Below are 19,885 nucleotides of genomic sequence, written 5' to 3'. Positions count from 1 at the left end.
ACTCAGGATCATGGTATTTATTTTTATATTCAGTTGTCCAAGTCGGAATATAAAAAATAATTGAAATTATGAGTTCAGATTGATACCAAAAACTTAAAAATTTGGTCTTTCCAAAATTCAGCCAGGGTGGAAAATTTGGAGCAATTTTTATTAATTACCTTGAAAAAACCATTATCTACCTGATTGAAATTAAACATATCATAACCCAGACAATATCCGGGCAAATCTGAGTAAATTCCAGGCCATGATCTAAAATAAACTAAAGAAAATTTTCCAAAAAAAATATTTGAAATTATATTTATTTTTCGAAGCACATTTGCAGTATTTAGTTCGTTAATGGTATCCGGAAAAATGGTTTATTTTGATGAAATAATTTTAAAAATTTTTTTGAACGTTTTTAAAACTGAATACCTCAAATACCTCAAATTTGTATAATTTACTAAATGCTCGATCATATTTGAGTCGATTTTGGAAACAAAATTCGCTTGTTGGTTCATCTTTTAAATTCTGAACTGAAATTTAAAAATAATGAAATTCAAAAACTGATCCTACATTAAAACTTGCATCCAGGTTCAAATTTAAGTTGAAGAGTTTTATATTAAAAATCAAGATTCAAATTGGCTCGGAAATGAGTTATGCAATCAAGCTCAGAATATCAAGATGATTATTTCATTGAGTAATTTAAATCGCCAGAGCTTGCAGATTTATTATATTGATTGTAAATTCAAATTCAAAATTGCTAATTTTTTATCCGAATCAATTTGTATACGAACCTTAGCTTAGAATCATAAAGTTTGAGAAGAATTATGCACTTATTTTCAAGTGTTGTTTCATAAAAATACCCGTTTCTTTCATTTTTATTTAATTGATAAATTTTTTTTTAATTTGGCTGACAAAGAAACCTGAAATTTTCAGGGTAAAAATACAGGGAATGCTTTATTTCTTCGATGTATTGCTGAACTTTATAAATATTGCATTTTTTTCTAAAAGTCAGCTCCAAACTAAAATCTTAAACATTAATCAATTTTTCAAAAAAAAAAAAAGTTTGAACCGCCAAACCTTTAGCTCTCATTTTTTTTTTTTTTTTTTGAAAATATATTTATTTTTATAGATAGGTGAAGTGTTTGAATTTGTTCAAACATTTTGTTGTTGACTTTGGTATATTTAGCTATTATATATGAGCATATAATAAGTTCATTATTTTAAAGGAATTGAAGGCTTTCTAGAAAAAACTTTCTATTGCTCAAATCAAAAGCCTTAATCATCCAGACTCTTGAGCTTATTCAAAGCCTAAAACCATCAATGAAAGTTTCTGCTTCTTAAATTACTTCAAAATTATTATTAATTACTTTTAAATTGCTATAGTTTACAAATTTAGATTACCATTTTAAAGATTCAAGGGCGTCTTTTACAAGGAACTATATAACACAAAAAACATCTTTTAATGACAGAAATTCAAAAAAAATCATATACAAATAACTATCCGGTTTTTTATTTAAAATTCAAGCATTATTAAGGCATAAACATCATTGAAAAAATAAGTCATTTGACATCCACCCCCCCCCCTCCCCCCATGAGGCGGTTCTTCCTAGGGTCCTGCAAATCAACATATTTTGAATCATTTAGCGAACAAAAATTGTAAAACCAACTATTCAATGTGGTTTTATGACAATTTTAGTAAACCCCGTCTAAACGAGGAGTTGGGCTTTAGAGGGTCAATTTTTATCCCTCAAATTTAACTGGTTTGATTCATCAAAATAACCCAAGTAACATTTCAGGTTTTATAATTGGCTACAAGACCAATTTTAAGTTTCATAAGAGGCCTGGAGAATCTTATAAAACAATCAGTGTTACTTGGGTAATACAAGGCTAGAATTAAAGAAATGAAATTGTGAAATTGTTTTATACTACAAAAAAAATTATTAAAATTGAAGGATCAATAGTTTTTTTTAAACATTTGTTACAGCCTAATAGGCTTTTCTACTTCAAAAATGTAATAAATTTTTTTTAAAAAATCAAGCAGAGTAAGGTTGAAATATAGGTACTGATTTTTTTAGGAACAAATTTATTAAAAAACTAGTCCCTTTTTCAAAAAAAAATTTGCATTTCCTAAGTAAAAAAAGAATCAGGGCAAAATGAATCATACGGAACATCTTAATTAAGTGAAGCGTACCAAATCCTAATTTAGGGGTTGTTCCCTAAAAAATGCAGCTTTCTAAGGTGAAATAATTTCAGGCATAGCGTTTTACTCAAAAAAGCTATCACTCTGTTTCCACATTCTCAAATCGAATTCTTTGTTTCAAGTACCATTTCTTATCAACTTGCGCCCTGTGATGTTTGATTTTTTTTTTTTATTACAACATGCAAAACCATTCTCAAAGCCAATAAAATTTCTTCTTTCATGCTCCCAAAGTTTATTCACAGCCTGCAACAAGTTCCTCAAAGTTATGCAAAAGCATCGGGAAGAAGCTCCAGTTTTTTTTCTGGGTATTTTTATTTCCTCCAGAAGGCTCATACTTTTCACAGCAAGACAAACTTTTTGACGAGTTTTTCAGACCATTTGATGCGTTGAAGTTTTTCGAAAGGAAAATTGTGTCATTTGCTGAAAAAGTTTTCCATTTGAATGCATAGTTACTTTCGAAAGTAGGAACCTCTTCATTTCCAAATCGATGTCATGGTTTTTTTTCTCGAAGATATGTGAAATTGCAATAAAAGTAATCCAATATGTTTGATGTTGAATAAGTTTCCAAACTACCAAATATTGAAAGAATCAAGTTGGAACTGAAGGAACTGTCTTTGTTGAAAAACTTAGTGTCACAATAAAATCAGCTGCAACAATGAAGTCCTTCCATTCGGGAAGTGCAAATTTTGTTTCACTTGAGGATAAAAAAGAAAAAACACTTTTGTTCCTTTCCCTACTCTCAAGAATTGTTGAAATAGTCGGAAGCCAGCATATCTGCCACTTTCGATTACTTTTTCGTTTGTTGCTGCTGGGTTGAAGAATTGAGCAAGCTTGTTTATCTTCTAGTGATTGCATTTTTGTCGGGTTTTCCTGGTGGCTTTTTTTGCTATTTTGTTTAAGAAATCCTAGCTATGCTTGACTTGAGCTTTGTAGCTACTTTATTTGAAGAACTTTATCACTCCCAATGATCTTAGTAATAAAAACAGAAGGAATTGGAAATAAAAATCAGAGCTTGACGGAATTTGTTTTGAATTGCGAAATTATTTTAAAAAAAAAGACTGTATCTTGCTTAAATTTTGTTCTTCTCTTGTTTATTTTCAGATCTAGTCCTCAAATAATTCTACATTCAACTGATGAGTGCACGTAATCGGATTGAGAAAATTCGATTTTTCTTGTGACTCAAACTTCAAACCGATACTTCCGTAGCTTGTTATTAAGGTAAGATCATCTTATGTCATCAAACTTACTTTTCTAGGTAAACTGTTTTCTTTTTTTGGGGTTTCTTTTGTTGATTCTGTTCGGTTATGTTTTTTAAAAAAAAATTGTTAATTCTACGTTTCAGTCTACTTTTATTTGACCATCCTCAGAAAAAAAGTAATTTTTCCGCCTGCTTGGGCTGTCTCTTTGCTCTTACTAGAGCAAAGAGGAAGACGTAAAAATTGCTATTTTTAGGATCGTCGAATAAAAGTAGACTGAAACGTAAAACTAGCAAATTTTTTAAAAACATCACCGACAAAACCAACAAAAGAAATCCCGAATAATTACATCCTGCGGTGATTTAAATGATCGTGAACAAGAAATTGTATTCCAAAATTAATAATTGTCCGATCGTTACCTAACACTTCTGCTAAGGTATCGACTAAACGAAGTTGAATATGTAATTTTGACTCTCCCGGCTCCAGATGTCAGCAGTAAGGTTTGCGCGGGAAAACTATAAAGCTAAACATAATGTCAAAAAACATTGCAATTGATTGTTATCATCTTTCGCAACCCGATGCATTTCGATGAAAATGGAAAAAAAGAAAGGAAGGAAAAAAACCACACCATTGAAGAAGTTAAAAGAAACCAGCTCTTTTGCCCTCCGGCGTCAAAAGCAATAACCCTTAACCGAAAAACAGTCGATGAGTTAATACTTAGCTGTGACCAATTTTCTCCTCCGAAGACGATGGGGTCACATTGAGAAAGATTCAGATGAAGAATGTCGTGAATATTTGATTTTTGGTGGGTGGTTTGCTTTTCTCTTTTATTTTGAAAAACAGGTCGTTTTGTGGTTGTCGAATTTTTTAATACATTCAAAAATGTAGTAAACTCTGTCATATATTTATTATTATTATATTCCTAGTAAGTCTTTGGATACCAAAAAAAAGAAAATTATTTTGAAAACTTGTTTAAGGGGGTGTGTTTATGTGACCTGATTGACTTTAAAAGACAAACTGTATGCAAAAAAGTGCATCTCCGGAGTTGGTTTTTATTTCTGCTGCAAAAGGTTTTCTAAAGAATATCACCAAATAAAGAGGCACGATAATTGCCTTTCGGTGCATCTCCATATCTTCATAAAAGGTACACATGCTTGAGGTATTCTTTCCATCTGCATCTTGGGCCTTTTTGGAGTGTTCCTGCATCGTTCACAGATTGTTGACCTTTCTCAAAAAAAAGGCTCCACGTGTGCAACAATGTATTTTCAATTAAAAGACCGTTAAATAAAGTTTATCATGTGATAAATCTTACCCAAACAGAGGCAATTTTAATTTGTTTTTTTATTTGGTAATCTTAAAAAATACAATTATACGACGCACGTCAGGAGTATTTTGAAGCACTCGAGTTTTACTATCAATTTCTACTATAAAAAACTTCAAATTTTAGAATCCAATAACTGAATTTAAAGTCGATTTTGTTTGAAATTTTGGTCACGTCTAAAAGATTGGTATACTGGTTTTTCGAATTGAGCTTGATGGTCGGTTTTGTGTGCCTTTTATTTTATTAGCAGTGCATAAAAAATTACTTATAGTAATTAATGGGTGGAAGCCAAATGAGTCATGTCTAATTTTGCAAACCGACCACTTACATTTTAGAGATCGGCCCTTAAAACTGACCCGTGTAAAATTTCAGCTTTCGGTTTTATTACCCTCAAAAATAATCAAAAGGTGGACCAAAGGTAATCGGAGAAAATGAAATTTCAGTTTTGATGTCAAATGACTTGAAAATTCATAAAACTCGAAATTTGGTGTTATGTTAAATCGAAAAAAAAATTGTCAAAAATTGACCTCATAATTTTAAAAATCACTTTAAAGGCTTTGGCATCAACTTTAAAATTTTGATTTTTCCTATTTTTTTTCGGTAATTTTTGAGGGTTATAAAAATCGAAACTTTGACCGCTTTGAGGCACCCCTTAATCAAGTCCAATTGAGCTCAAATTTTGCACAGGTCAATTTTTTTAGGCCGAACATGAAATATTTTCCATGCATCCATCGCCACCAAAATGTGTTTGTATGAAGTTAATACTATTAATACAAATTTGGTAATATATTTACAGCAAATGCGTAGGTAAAAATGATAAACATATTAAACCATAAAATTGTGAAGCAAAGATATTATTGAAACTAACCTGATTTCGGAATCTGAATCTTATGAAGAAAAGCCTAACCTGAAAATTGATTTCCTATTAAGCTCTGGATGTTGAAGTAAAATGAAAGTTTCAATTGATCGTTTTCCATTTTGAAATTTGAAGCTTTCGGATTGATGTGACATTTTAAAAATTCAATTATAATAACTTCTGAAATTTGCAGCCTCATATTAAATTGATTGGACTTCAGGACTTTTATATTTAACAAAATTGAAAAAACAAAACATAGGTACTACAAAAAAATTTAACGTCAAGAGCTTATTGATGGCTTTCCAGGAACCCAGGATTTATTCTTGAAGCAGCGTATACATTTTCACATTTTACTTAAGTCTGATCATTTTAATCTGATTAATTTTTTTCTTATACAAATTATTTTTTAGTATAAAGCAGAAGCAAGTGCAAAGCTGGAAGAATCTTGTGAACAAATTCAATTTGCAAAGACAATCCATTTTTTAATTACACAAGTTTACAGCATTTTTGAACTAAGTAAACTGTAAATCATTTAATGTTAAATCGGGCGCGATATTCGTAAATCTAACTCAAAAAAATCTCAGTAGAACAGTGATTGAGTTATGCTCCAAATATGAAATTATGGAATATTAAAACATGTACTTGTACTTAAATTCAAATATCTCTGATTGCAATAAAGCATCAAATCTTGCATATAAAACAATGCGTAAAAAGTAATCATTGTGTGTTAGACGACAATTTTTTGCCAAAATACAATTTTTGAACCTAAATAACATTTTTGTTTTAAGTTCATTCGTATTGCAGTCTTCGAATGAAATATTTGTCTAAACTTAAACTTTTAGAAAATTAAAGTAATAGGCTAGTAAAGAAAAAAGTTTTAATGAAAAAGTTGTATTTGTTGTTCACCCCGATAAAAATACCATAAAATCCTAATTATGTTTGAGACACAAGCAAATCCCCCCTCCCCCACATGGTCAAATCGTTGTGAAATTTGTCATGTGACCTTCTGGTAAGCTAATTATTTATTTTGACTTGCAGCGAGTAAGATTTATTATGTTGAATTCTTCCTATACTATGATAAGTACACCCCGCATCGTTAAATTATTCAACGATGCAAAAATTACTGTTATGGTAAAGTAACCATAACTTCTTCAATTTTCAACTGATTTTGAAAAATAACCACTTGAAATCTATATTCAGGTACAAAAGAAAATCGCATTTTTTTAATAACACTTTTGAGTCTAAACCTTAAGCTAAAACAAATTTTTTCCTAAAAAAAAATAGTTTTTTATATTTTTTTTTATTAAACCACTAGCTGACCCGGTGTGCTTTGCTACACCTTCCAAAAATTATTGAAACTTGGGGTACCTAGTTATTTAACTTTTTATTTATTTGCAAAAAAAAATAATTTCAATTTCAAAATCATTAAAATGTTTTTTTCAAAATGAATTTGCAACTTTTTTAATTTTGAAATCCTAATTATTTTTTTAATCCTTGTTTCAATCCTTTTTATGACTCTGAATTTCTTTGCTTCATAAGTTTAAAACTTATGCCAAAATATTTTTTATATAAATATGAAACTATCTCAAACTATCATATAAACATTTTTAGTAACAAAATAACATCATGGGACATTTATTTTACCTATTCGTTCTCGAAATATTAAACAAATTGTATCAATACCCTTTTTTCCCTCTATATCGTTCCACTGATTAATGGAAGTATATGTATGTATGTTGGTAATCCACCATGGGTGCACGGATTCACCGCAGTTTCTGCCAAAGAATGGGTTCACATTACATCCTTAGATTATTAGGTTCGACAAATCTCCAATGCAGCGAGCCACCATACCCGGACCCCATGGCTTCGTATGAACTGTTATGTGGTGAATGTATTGCGTGTGTTGATGTAGGTATATTTTTGGAAGAACGAATCAATCAGGTGGGCTAGTTTACTTACAGGTATTCCGGCATCCGTGTATATACCTGGCCAGTTGGCAACTGATTGAACATTCCAATTATATAGTCAGTTATATAATGAAACACATCTTACCTGTCGGCCCGCTTATGGGATTCGAACCCAAAAGTTTTTCTTGCCGATACCGGGAATCGAACCCAGTACGCCTGGCGTACCAATACCAGACTCGCGCCAGCCTATCCACTAGACCACATCGGCGCTCCCGTTCCACTGATTAATGGAAGTGATGCTAAACTACCGGAAAAAAAACATATCTTGTGCTCGAATACCCTCTCATGCCAAATTTGGTTTCGTTTGATTTATTATTTGTTGAGTTATGCTATAAAATTTGTATCGGAGCCGCTTACATATATGAGCTTCCGTCTTCCCTAACTGTATTCTCAATTGAAGGAGAAAGAAGTCTCAAATAAGCTAATAACCATTTTACGTATCCAAATGCTTTCCCATGCCAAAGTTGTTTTCATTTGCTGGATTAGTTCTCGAGTAATGCGAAAAATTGTAAAGGAGCCCTCCTCTCTCCTTCATATCACCCCACATGCTGAGTAAGTTCCCGAGGGATTTAAAAATTATATGGGAGGACCCTCTTTCCTTAAGATTTTCCGACTTGAAGGACGAAGGGTTCTCAAAATATCATAGAAACATTTATCGTAATCAAATACCTTCCCACGCCAAATTGGGTGCCATTTGCTTGATTATTTATCCAGTTATGCTGAAAATTGTAAAGGAGCACCCTCCCCACTTTCTATATCCTCACTGGAAGGAGGGAGGGGTACCAAATATTCATAGAACTATTTATCGTATCCATATACCCTTCCTAGGCAAATTTGGTTTCATTTGCTCGAATAGTTATCAAGCTACGCAATAAAAAAGTAGTTAAAGGCCCCCCTCCCCTTCTTCCTGTATCTCCAATGGAAGAAGGGAGGGGATTGAAATAATCATAGAACCATTTTTCGTATTCCACTACCCTCCCATGCCAAATTTTGTTCCATTAGCTCTAGTTATGTAAAAAATTGTAAGGTAGGCCCCCTCCCTCCTTTCTATCTCCCAACTGGAAGGAGGGAGGGGTACCAAATATTCTTAGAAATATTCCTCGTACCCCAGTACCCACCCATGCTAAATTTGTTACCATTTGCTCGATTGGTTCCCGAGTTATGCACAAAATTGTCTTTTGTTTGGGAGGCCCCTCCCCTCCTTCATGAGAGAGGGAGGGGTCTCAAACCATAATAGGAACCTTCCCCGGCCTTCAATACCCTCACCTGCTAAGTTTCACGCAAATCGGTTCAGTAGTTTCCGAGTCTATAGGGAACAGACAGACAGACAGACAGACAGACAGACAGACAGACAGACAGACAGACAGACAGAAATTCATTTTTATATATATAGATTAATATTAACAATACTGTTGATCATACGCTAAAATAAAGTATCGAGAAAACGTTTCCTAAATGGGCCTATCGGGTTTAATGACCCTTACGGCCATTTGACGAAATGGCTGACAAGACAACATATCAAATCAATGCATTTTGAGGGTGATACGCTTTGAACATAAGGCTAGAATGAATTTTACGAATAAACCAACTCAAAAAAGGTTTTGATACCTTTTGATGTAATATTTTGACTCTTAAAAATTATACGTAAAGAAACTCAAAACAAAAAGTTGGGTGGTTTTTGTTTCTTAATCAAATGAACCTTAGAAGTAAAACGGATTTAAGCTTTTATGATGGTTTTATAATGATGAGAAAGTGGAATAAGAGATTGTTTTTGTATGCCCTTATCATGTTTGTAAAATGCCGCTGCCATCAAATAACAGGTTAAATAGAAAAAACATATGATTTTTATCATTAAAACTTCAAATCTCAGCTCTGAATAATATCTAAACAGCAAATCGAAGATCTCAAAACAGAGTTGATAAAATTAATCTTAGGAATGAATTTCCTCCATATGATGGCAACTCTAAATTTTGTGCATTCCATAAAGTTATAAAAGACATAGATTTTTATAAAACTTCAGCTTCGCCGTATGAAAGTTATCAGTTGCTAGCATTTCCAATGAAATTATACGAAAAAATTGCTAAAAAACAGAAATTTTACCTAAATTCTAAAAAGCCCACACGGTTCGCGGTTCGGCAATTTTGACAACAGTTATAATAAAATCAATTTCTCAAAAGCGGAAAGAGATTTCAACAAAAAAATTTCTCCAATGTATAGAAAACAGATGTCTGCTCATGTGTATATAGCTTTTGTACACATATTCGATGTAGTATTTGATTAAACGAGTATTCTGCTTAATAGGCGCATATAGCCCGCTCCTCCCCTACATGATCGATAGCAAATTTAGTCACCTTTAATAAGCAAAAAAGAGATTTTGAGTTCACGTTATGCAGTCAGATATATTTGAATTTGAGTACAAGTTCTTTTTTATTTTTTCAAAATTTCATATTTGGAGCATAACTCAAAAACTGTTCTACTGAGATTTGTTTAAATTTTATTCTTGGATTCAGCGCCCGATGTCACGTTGAAAGTGATCTTCAGTTTATTTAGTTAAAAAATGCGATGTAATCAGCAAAGGTTTTTTTAAGCCTTAAATACGATTCAAAATCTGTCAATGAGTTTCGATGAAAAAAATTTTTTTTTAGTTTTTTTTTATTTTCGTAGAGTAATTTCTGAGTTTTGAAAAAATTATGGTAGTCACTTTTGAAAACTAATGCCCGGATTTTGACAGGTTTTAAATAATATTGCACCATTCGTCCGGCTAAGATACGTGCTAAAAAAATCTGGCAACCTCAAGATAAAAGAAAAAGTATTAAACTCAGATTTATAAATCGAAGTGCTTCGAAAATTTCTTTTGAAAAGTAGACTAGATAAAACTAGCTCGACATTAAATTTGAGTTCAATGCAGTTCAATTTAAATTTTAAAAAAAATTTATATTTATGAATAGAACTAAAATAGAAACAGAAAACAGACATACAAGCTCGTAGAAACAATTTTCATAAAAGTGTGTAAAATTTCAAATACTGTCGTCTAAAAAATACGTTTAAAATTGACCTGAAACTGTGCCATCTATAGCGCCGTTCAAAAGTTACAAATCAAATTTTCAAATGCCCTGTTTTCGAAAATGCGTAATCCTATATGAACTCATTATTAAACTACTGAGGCTCCAAAATTATTATTTTGTTTATTTTTGACTGGACAGATTTTCAATTCCTTTGCCAGCAAACATTTTTGAAGCTATATTCTTATGCTGATTGTATCAATACATATACATTCCATATACATTATAGAATGATAGTTTTAAATTTGAAAAAACAGCCTTTACCTATCAATGTGGAGGCAATATACATACATGAATTTCATTCTTTTCTAGAGCGACGAAAACTACACCAATCGGGCGTTATCCGACACCTTACCACTTTTTCCCAACACTAGTGAACTTGCTCTGAGAAGAATGCAAGAGAGCGTAAGATTTTGCTCTCATAGTCTTCGAATCGTTGTCAGCGACAATATTTTCCAGTTCTCTCATCGGTTAATTTCACTCTATTCCCATCTAATTATCATCTCATCTAGCCATCTGCTGGTTGCAGAGAGAAAATGCCGATGATTTTCTCACTTTAAGCCCGCGCTAGAGCAAAACCGATTTAAACTGACTTTAGACGACATTTTGTACGATCTTTACACTTTGCAGTTGGGATTGCGATTCGCAACATAATTGTAAACGACTTAAGTTATCATTTCTCATACGAATTCATTTTATGTTTGCTGGGTTTATCTTTTACGGTTTTTGATTATTGACTTTTTTGGTGAGTGAAATAACTTTTTTTTAATTACGTAGAGTTTTGGGATACTTTTCTCAATCCATCATCAGATGTTTTCCAGAGTAGCCCGAAACGTTACGTAAATTTAAAAATAATAAAAAAGTTGTTTCATTTACCGAAAAAAGTCGAAAATTAAAAACCATACAAGTACCGGTGTTAAACTTTTATTCATTTCTTTATTTCGGCAATACTGAGACAGTCGAAATAACAATGTAACAGATTTAAAAGACGTTTTCGCATTTCTTGAATGGTTATCGTCAGAGGACGAATCAGCTATATCCAATCAATTAGGAACAACCTTGACGATCACTACTACCCATCAGAACTGATTCTAGACATCTCAAAGCGAGTTTTTTTCAAGTATCACTTTTGCATAATTTAACACTTCTAGCTTGAATGAAATAGCGATTAACTTGTTAGATATTTTTCAATTATGTAATCAAACGAAAGTTTACGAAAACTTAACTGAAACAATTTTTCTTGAAACATGCTAAACAGTTCATATACGACCTGTTCAAAACTGACCAAATTTTTTTCTCAGTTTGGTTTTGAGAGTTCTCTTTTGTGTGTTAGGAGACATCTGGCGGCCAGCCAAAAATCAAAAATTGATTCAAAACGAACGTTTGAAATTTGACACAAGTTTCGTGGGCTTGTACGTATGTTTTATGTGCTATAATTTACAACAGTTAGTGGAATCAATCAACTTATACTTTTATCATATATTTTTTCTGTACCTTATACTTCGTAGATACCTGAACAGTCTTTCAAAAATTCTAACTTCTCCTTACTTTGAATATTTCTCTTATTTACTTCAAATTCTCCCTTTACTTAACTAAACTTACTTTATTTCAAATTCTCCCTTTTTTTACCACGCATAAAATTTGTATTAACGTAGTTTTGAATCCACGTTAATTCAATATGCTTATCAAGTTCTCTAAAATAAACCTCAAACAACTATCTACATGTTTCTCATCAAATGTGTAATATGGATGAACAAACTTTTTGCAAATTTGAACTTTTTTTTATTTTTAAATGCATTAATATTCGAGTTATTTCAAGCCGTCTAATTTCAATTTTGAGTTTTTAATTCTAGAAAGTACTCCACATTTCAAACTCCGTGGAACTACATTTTTAACTTATATGAAGCAATTTTAAGAATGTTAATTTTCTTTATTTGAACGATAGTTAAAACTTCTTTTGAAAAAAAAAAGCGCGAAACGAATACTTTAAGCGTGTTTTCTATAGTGTTGTTCTTTGCTTTTTAGTACTTCAAGTTTACCTTTTTATTCTTAATCATGATTGTTTATCTTCATTTATTATTCGACTTCGAATATAATAATTTGAATAAATAAGCTTTCCTTAACATAAATTTTAAGACTCTCAATTGTTTAATTGACTCCGAAGTTTTTGATAAAATAAAGAAGTTTATTTACAAGGTTTATTTAAAAGGTTTATTTTGTTATTTCAATTAGTATCTGAAAAACAGTTTTAAATTCAACTGACTCCTGGAAATAAAATGTTTTACAAAAATTCTTAAACCAACCCTCATATTAAAAAAAAAACATAATGAGGTAAATTATCAAAACTGTTGAATTATTAAAATCCATTTTCTTTCGAATGTATAATTGAATTTTTGCAATATAAATTTCAAATTCTGTTTTCCGAAAAAACAAAATTATTTGTTTGCTTGAAAATTAAAATAACTTTGAAAAACAATTCAAGATTATTCATTCAGGATGAAATCATATTTTTCGAAGATGTTCAATTCATTAACCGAAAAAGACATTGTATTTTGAAATAAACTTACTTAATTTAAAATGACATCATACAGATTCCGAGATACGTATTTATTTAAATTCGATTTGTTTTTATCAACTTCATCAATCTAAACTTGAAAACGTCTTAAAAATGGTTTCATGAAACTTATTACAGCTGTACCAAAATTTTATCAAGCGCTCAAATATATTTTATGCAAATTATCAGAATTGAAAATTCTTCTTTTGAGATTTCTTTTCCTTTTTAAAAAACTATGAATTTATGTTAGAATTTTGATTTGAAGCAAAACGCAAGAATCTGAAATAGCAATACAACAGTTCGAATATTTTGCTTTTTTCAAACTCAAATCTTGACTGAAGAATTGATGAAGTTTTAACGTTTCATAAAAAGAAAATTGTATCTAGAATCTGCAAGAACATTGCTTATTGATTATACTTTGGGAGATTGGGGTATCATGGTCCATTTCTTTTTCTTTGCTCCATAACTTTTTTAATTAAAAAAAATGGTATGGGTTTTCTACATTTTTAACGTATCACTAAACATTTTTTTATGAATTACTTTCTAAAATGAAAATAAAAAATGATATGGTTTTCTACATTTTCAATGTATCATAAGATATTTTTTTCTAAATGTTTAAAGAGTTATTTTCCTCAAATTCTGACTGTTTGAAAAAAAGCAATATTTTTTGGATTTTGAAAAATGCTGGGGAATCGTGGGCCACCAAATCCAAATTGACCAAATAACATGCAAAGTTTATGAGTTGACCCAAAACTGTGATTTTCTAATTCATTTCATTATTTTAAAGCAATTGCAGATGATGAAATATAAAAGAGAGCTGTGTATGATCGCATAGATTCCAAAACCTGGCTCGCGAACGTTTTGGCAAAATTTCTATATAGGATGGACAAAAAATTTTCATAACTTTTCATTTGGCATAAGAAAACTTTGCAGATAGGAAAAACGTATTTTAAGTTCTGAATGTGTATAAAAACATAAAAATATAGGTGATTCAAGATGTGTGGCCCACGATTCCTCACAAGCTATGATTTGCAAATTGGTAGCGTTTGTGTGACTTATCGATGTTTCATCAAACATTTCTTTTCCACGTGAAAGATCATGAAAACACTAAGATCATAAGCGTGTGAGCATATTTTTGTTATGCACTTTAGGTTCCCCATCGATGAAATTAGCGGGTGTTTTTTTTTTTAAATATAAGTAAGTTTTTCTAACTTTTTTTAGCTTGATAAATAAAAGAAGCATATGATGCGTATTTCAGTCAACAACATATAGGAATGTTTGCTCACGGAAAGCGACGACGATGGCAGTTGGTTTGAGATTTTTATCTCAAAATACATCGGAGATATTAAAAGTGGCCCACGTTTCCCCATGGCCCACGATACCCCACTCTCCCCTACATATTTCAAGGACATGCTGGCTAGCATCTTACAAATGCTAAAACCACAAACCCACTTGAAGAGTACTATGTATGCCGTGACTGAGATTCGATGCCATGACCTCTGGCGTTTAAGAATTGTACACTATCCTCTAGGGCACGGTCGGTGAAAGATTTATTGTTATTATATCTATCATAACTCTTCAAAAAATTGTTGGTTCACTTTGGTATCTTCAGATGAAGGTTGCATCATAAATTGGGCTCTACAATGATATTTTTGCAGAATATTCTATGAAGCAGAGGATACTTTTAGACACCGTTTGAAGTTTATTTACAATTTTTTTTGTTAAAGGTCACTACTTAAGAATTTTGAAGTATTTTTTTTTTTTGAAAAGCTGATAAAATTTTAATTTGTTTTAATGTACTGTTTTACAATTTCCGTTAAAAAATAACAGATTAGGTTACTTAGAAATTATGGTTTTATTTTATTTTTTCAAAAGCTCATCCGGTCCTTACTCGGATGACAAAAAGTTAGAATTTGGAAAAAACGTGTTTTTTTGTAAACATTATACAAATTTTCAATTTTGGGGAAGATCCGAAGACCCCCGGCGCAAACACATCAGATAAAAAAAATCCCATATCACAGTTCGTTTCAAACATTTTAAGCAGCCATGCCTAAAGCTGATATAACTACAAACTTAAGATTTTATTTGTTTTCACTTATAGTCATTGCCAAAAATAAAGAATTGTTTGTTTTACGATAAGACGCAAAAAGTATGTTTCCATAAACAAAATTACTACTTAAATCGAACAATTTTTAGATAACAGGTGTACTTTTTTTTAGCTAACTTCAAAGTTGCACTCAATTCAACTGCTGGAGCCATTCGGAACAAATTAAAACAAATTTTGATTGCGACAGACGTTTTTTTTTTGTTTGCCTCCGACCGTTAAACTTTTGGCGTAAATCCGTGAAAATTATGACTCAAAAGTTCTTGGAACATGAAAGGGATTGGTCTGGAGAGCTGGACACATGCTGCAGTCACATAAACTAACCGAATTGGAGAGGATGCCAAGTGAGTGCAAAAAAAGCTGTTCCCCCCATCAGAAGCAGCTGGAATTTTTCGAAGACAAAACTCCAACTGACACCTTTGCTGCGGACGAATCAAAGCCGCAGAAGCTGTGTGTTGTGAGAAAAGAGCAAAAAAAAATTGCTAGACGTTGAATAACGCGAAAAATTGGCACGTAAAAAGCAGATGAAAAAAAAACCTCTACGAGACTCTTTATGCTTCGCCTGGGCACTCCTTCATTTACATCGCACCAGGCTCGCCTCGAAAAAGGAGGACTTTTGAGGGAAAATAAAAGACAGACAACATGAGCAGAAAGAGGGAAAAAAATTGTCCGAGTCATATTGGGCAGGTTGAGCCACAAAAACCGCATTCGGCAAACAGACTCTGAGGTTCTTTTTTCTCTCAACAAAGTTTGATACCTACTATGGGTTTCTTTTTATGCATCTTGCCATTCTGTGGTTCAGCAAAATCATCATTGGCAGGTTCCTTCCTTCATGTACATTATGACCCATAAAAAAATTCGAAAATTTGTTATCCTGGTACGAAAACACTTTTCTTGTTACAAACAAGATCCCTAACCCTTCATTTCATGATTTTTTATTTTTTCTTGAAAAAATTCTCAATAGTGCACAATGATGAGTACATGATGGGAAAAATAATGAAAAAATATAATTTTCACACATTTCGAGTATTTAGCCAAAATATTAATTGTTGCAAATTTGCAACAACATGAAATGGTTATAACTTTTTGTTCCTCACACAAGACAGCTAGATATAAATGTTTACTCTTAGTTTATCTTGCACTAACCATAGTTTTAACTCAAAAACTTCGTAAACCTAGTGTCTGGACACTATTTAGATCGGGGTAAAACCTATGTATGCTGGTTATCCACCATGGGTTCACGGATTCACCGCAGTTCCTACCCAAGTATGTGCTCACATGCATTATTGAGATTAATTAGATCGACAAATCTCCAGTTCTTTTTCAGTAACTTCACTTTTTGTGAAAGATTTTATGTGGTTTTATGATCTTCGTGTTCATGGTTCTTTAGCGCAATATACAACAATCTAAAAAAAAAAAGTTCATTCCCGGCTGACATAATCGAACTATAAAACCATTTAAACAGAAAAAGTGATTGTTGTATATGGTATACTTATTTGCAAAGAACCAAGTTACTTGAAAATCAGGGAATACAAATTGTGGTAGAAACAATTTGCATTGTTTATTGAAACACCAATTATTAAAAAAAAGAACAAAAAACAATATTTTCAATATTCCTTAATAAAAAAAACCGATGGATAAAAAACCTTCAAAATGCACTCATATAACTTTTGTTGATTTTTTTTATCATAAGTTTATTTCTTAAGGCATTTCACTTATAAGTTTCATTTTGCCGAATGGATCAATATTTAATCCATGTTAATAGAAGAAGGAGCCGTAATAGTTGCGGTGACTCAACTGTTAGCTTTGATTCTAATTTGGAAGAGGGAAGGGGAACGTTTAGGGTTCAATATCGAAAACGATTTTCCGATGGTACACATTCCGAAGAGTTAACGGAATTATAAGTAGAACTAAAATGAAACTGCTATTTCACCATCATGCACCGTTTCCTTATCACATTCGTTCAAAATTCGATGTACTAGTATGGAAAAAAGTATGTTAAGAATTAATTTACTAAAATGCGAAAATATTTATTCCGAACCCACAAATCTTTCCCGGGGATCACAATATAATATTTAAAATCATAGAAACACAGCGCTTGTTGTATTTGAAAAATTAAAGATTTAAACTATTACTACAAATACTTCAACTACTCAAAGTCACAAATTTGTACTAAATATGACCCTTTGGAAATATATTATCGAACTTAATAATATGAGAATACATTTGAAAACATACTTAAGCAGAAACTACGGTGAATACGTGCACCCATGGTTGATAACCAACATACAACATACATACATATGTGGCCCTTTGAAAATAAAATTTTTCAACTTTTATGCAGGATTTCTAACGAGGTTTCGTAATTAATGCCTTTTTATTTTACTTTATGATACGAATGGTTGATGATCTAGTCAAAGGGATTTTTTACTGTTTTTTTTTCATATTTCTACAGTTGGTAGCCATTTTGTTCAATGAGAGGCTAATGCATCTGCATTATTTTTAAAAATATCTCGATAACATGATAATATAACATTAAAACAAAAATACTATCATCGGGAAACAAATACACCGTTTAAACGATGAAACTTTCGAAAACACACTTTGTAGCCCATATACGTACCTAAAGGTGCTACCGTTGCATGATGTTGCAAATTTGCAACAATTAATAAAAGGCAATTATATCAGACAAAAATTTAAAAAAATCTTCAAATTGTACTCAATTGTGTTAATTGCATTACTAAAAATGCGAAAATATTTTTTCCAGTCAAATTTTTTTTCCTCGGTGCGAATTGGACTAGGTCAAAATTCTGAAAAATAAGCCTATTTTATCATTTAGTTTTTTATCATCATAGTTTGTACATATATACTCGGAAAGTCATTTTTTTTAATTGAATGGTATCTTGAAGTTAGAAATATGATTGCCGTGAAGAAAAAAGTTGACTGTTTGAATTTCTGCATAATTTACAACAGCTTTAATTAATTGTTGCAAATTTGTTACTTATGAAACGAAGGGCTAATCATACTGGCATGTTGATAAACATATTTAGAAACAATAACTAGGGGTGTCCACTTTCGTTCTCAACTAGTCACTCCAGGCAAGGTCTGTATCAGGAGCGTACCTTCGTATTATAAGTCTGACATTAGACTGGGGTCGATTTGGGGTCATTTTTGAATTTCTCAAACCCTGGGGTCTAAAATGCTTCGTTTTGGTTCAAAACTCATCCATGATTTTTTTCAGCCTTGTTAAGTAACGTTTACTTAAGTAAATTTCAACTTTTTGGTTTGTATGGAAAAGTTTTGTATTTTTTACTGAAAAATCAACAATCAATCTGTGGAACCGAGCTTGCTCATGGTTTTGTGCCAATTTAATAACTCTCTAAAGAAAATTTTCCGCTAAACAATTTTGTCGAAAACTGTAACTTCGCATCTTATTAGACAAAAAAGTTTTTAGGTGTTGATCGGGGGTATGTCTATTCACAATAAAAAAAAATAAATTTCATTGACATTACTGTGGGGTGCCTTAGTTAGATATTGCATGACTACTTTTCATGCAACACTTTGCGAGGCCCCAGCAGTGATGTCAATTGAATTTATAGATTATCAATGCGAAAAAACATACCCCTTTTAAACAGCTGATAACTTTTTTGCCTAATAAGATACGAAGTAACGATCTTCATTAAACTTGTTCAGCGGAAAATTTCCAATAGAAAATTCATAAATCGGCAAGAAAGAAAAATTATGTTGATTTTTCTTGTTGAGAAGCAAATTACCTTAAGGTTTCCAGAATTTTTTAAGCACGTATCCGGGCTGGCAAAACCGGGCAGTTTTTCATAAAAACCTAGCAATATCCGGATATTCGATATTAAATTGACGACTATAAATCCGGGCGATATCCGGGCAAATTTTGTTAAAACTTAGTAATTTCTCAACAAAAACCAAGCAAAAAAAATGAAAAACAAAATTTTTTTCATCAAAACTCATCGATAGATTTTGAACCGTATTTTAGGCTTCCAAAAAACCTTTCATGATTACTTTTATAAAACTTGCTCAAAAAATTTCGTTTGAGAGTGTTTATTTTTTTTTTATTTGTTTATTCCGGATTTGCTTCTGGATCCGTCCAAATAAAAAAAACGACTTTCGATTTCGGCAACCTTTAATTACCTAGAGGACGTATAATGGACTACTGCATTGTTTACGTCAATTGACAGTTACACAGGTTACATCTAATACACTCACAAAAAAATTGCTAAAAAAAATCATTAAAAACGACCCTAAACACAGTGCTCAAAATTTTCACATTTTCTTATGGGTCATACTGTATCTGGTTAAGGTGTTTTTATCCAGAGGGAACGATTATTGAGGTTTTTTGCTCCTTTGCATTTTTCATGATTGTATACATGACCCTCAGAAGAATTGCTCGAAACTACCGCAGAGGTCAATGATTCCGGTGGCCTAAATTCACGGCGAATGAATATGCAACGTGCGTTTTTGAAATATATCTACATTTTCCTTTTCAAAAGTTTAAATATCAAAACAGTTTAGTTTTTAAGTATGTGCATATGATTTTTTTTTCAATCTCATTTTTTCATCACTAAATTTTACAAAATACAAACATTTTACCTTACAAAAATAGTTTTAGT

General features: G+C 31.6%; 1 protein-coding gene across 2 annotated transcripts in view; it reads left to right on the top strand.

The window, feature by feature from the left end:
• Window positions 1–19,885, top strand: part of LOC129742336 (uncharacterized) — a 390,821-nt gene that overhangs the window by 168,897 nt on the left and 202,039 nt on the right. For both annotated transcript variants that reach the window (XM_055734229.1, XM_055734228.1), the window contains exon 3: window positions 3,284–3,400. The gene's annotated coding sequence lies outside the window, so the exon portion shown is untranslated. The remainder of the gene's footprint in view (window positions 1–3,283; window positions 3,401–19,885) is intronic.

This window comes from Uranotaenia lowii, chromosome 2 (assembly GCF_029784155.1).
Source record: "Uranotaenia lowii strain MFRU-FL chromosome 2, ASM2978415v1, whole genome shotgun sequence".
NCBI classification, from domain to species: Eukaryota; Metazoa; Arthropoda; class Insecta; order Diptera; family Culicidae; genus Uranotaenia; species Uranotaenia lowii.
This window is presented reverse-complemented; position numbering and strand designations above follow the sequence as displayed.